Source organism: Montipora foliosa, chromosome 6, assembly GCF_036669935.1.
Source record: "Montipora foliosa isolate CH-2021 chromosome 6, ASM3666993v2, whole genome shotgun sequence".
NCBI lineage: Eukaryota > Metazoa > Cnidaria > Anthozoa > Scleractinia > Acroporidae > Montipora > Montipora foliosa.
In genome coordinates, this window is record NC_090874.1 from 22,269,855 (window position 1) to 22,271,828 (window position 1,974).

Here is a 1,974-nt window from a genome sequence, read left to right on the forward strand (position 1 = left end):
AAGTGATTAAATGACTAATTGCTTTGCTTAAAAAAAAAACGTGTCAAAACAGTGAACTTTGAAAGATTAGCTCATCAATTAAATTCGCTTTTATTTTCGTTCGGGTGTTATGTACATGGAAGCTTTGTAAGTGTTGATTGAGAAACTAAAGTTTTGAGGTAATAAAAGGTTTGCCGGTTCATTACAAATTTAAATTATTGTGTTTCGCTAAAAATCGTAAGCGGATATTATTCAATCAAAAGAGAAATGAATGATGTCTGTCTTTTCGTGAGATTTGCGCCGGCTCCTTTGGCTCAGCATAAAAATACTTCTATTCGAAAAAACGTGAAGTCTTAGCTCCATAAATATAATTTTAGCTGTTTTCCATTTTGCTTTTAATGTCCATACTTGCACTTTTCACTAAAACGTCTGTGACGGCCGCTTCGGGAATTGACGCATGCTTACTGAGCATGAACATTGACGGTTTACTCCGTGTAGAAAGCCCAGTAGAAAGCGAATTTTCGCGGACAAAACTGATGATATTTGGTGGGAAGGTTTATCTCAACAATGAAGAACATTAATAAGTTAGGAGCTGAGGCTCTTTATATGTTTGAAGCCGTCTAGTCTCGTAACTTTAGTAGAGCAACAATAATTTAATCCGGCGATGAATGTTAACCCCTGACCTGCAAGAGCAACGTTTCTTGTAAACAAAAACTGCAGCCAATAACACAGATTCGGATAGTAAAATAACCAAATAAGAACTGTAAGTAGTGATTCTTCAAATAATGTTGGTTGGTTGATCGTTGGTTGAAATGTTAATAATATCAGTCATTAGCTCAGTTACTCCGGCCATATGAAAGTGGGAGGCGCGGTGGCCTAACGCTTAGCGCGCTGTGTATAAATTTAATGCCTGGGGTAACCCTACAATGGACTAGCATCCCATCCAGGGGGGAGCAGAAATACTCCTGGTTGCTTACCGGAGATAAGCGCCGGCCTGATAGGCCACTTCACCTTACCCGAGATGAAAAATGGCGACGCCACCTGTTTTAAACGACTATACTCTTTAATGATTCCCTTCAGGATTCCCTTTTATTTCTTCCGAACCGAAATATATCCAGAAAAGCAAATGAAAGGCTACTAGATGATGATAACCGACCTGAGTTTTTCGTAATTCCTTCTACAAGTCAAGTCACGCAACTTGAACTCGGTGTGACCCATCTTATCCAGTGTCTTACTTGGGCCGGTTTACACGGTCCATTTGTCGGCCCGATTCATCGGCGCGCCCGACGGAGTCGGAGCACAAATTCTGCGTGTATTTGACAGCAGATGAACGGCTGCTTTATGCAAATTGCAGTGCAACAGAGTTTTTGAAGTCGGGCCGACAATCCGAGAGAAACCGCCATGTCAATCATAGGGTATGCGAGTGGGTTCTGCGCATGCATACTTTAAAAATTAAAGCGGTCAAAATGGCGGATACTGAAATGACAAAGGGAAGATATTTTGAGGTAAAATTACACGTTTTACACAATTTACAGGGTACGATTTATCGGCCCGACAAAAACGGCTGACAAATCGTACCGTGTAAACCGGGCCTTTATTGTCTTTCTGAGCCACGAGACATCATTGCAGTGATAATGAGGGAACTTAATATGTTGTGAAGAATCTGAACCCTGCGCTGCAAATTCTCCAAGCTCTACCAATGAGATATCAAGTCACATGGGAGTTGCATTGGGCAATGTCGAGAGCTCATCCAGCGGTAGCCTGTTGCAGGCTCTCATTGGGTCGGGACGAGTAAAATTGTGGCGAGGTCTTCAAATATTATCATTTTATGCAATGATTACCGCAATCAGACAGTCACTGGTTTAATCTCGCTTTCAAGCCTGAATTTATTTTCCAGGCTTCTGTGCAACCGTTCAAGCTCTGACTGTGATGGTCTATCTCTTTAAAAGTGGATACATAGCCGTAGTTCAAATCTATAGCTTTCACGGCACCATG

General features: G+C 41.5%; 1 protein-coding gene across 1 annotated transcript in view; it reads right to left on the reverse strand.

Moving 5' to 3' along the window:
• Positions 1 to 1,766: 1,766 nt before the first annotated feature.
• The window catches only part of LOC138008864 (histamine H2 receptor-like), a 10,525-nt gene continuing 10,317 nt past the window's right edge, over positions 1,767 to 1,974 (reverse strand). The window contains exon 4 of the mRNA XM_068856143.1: positions 1,767 to 1,974. This exon is cut by the window's right edge and continues 494 nt beyond it. The gene's annotated coding sequence lies outside the window, so the exon portion shown is untranslated.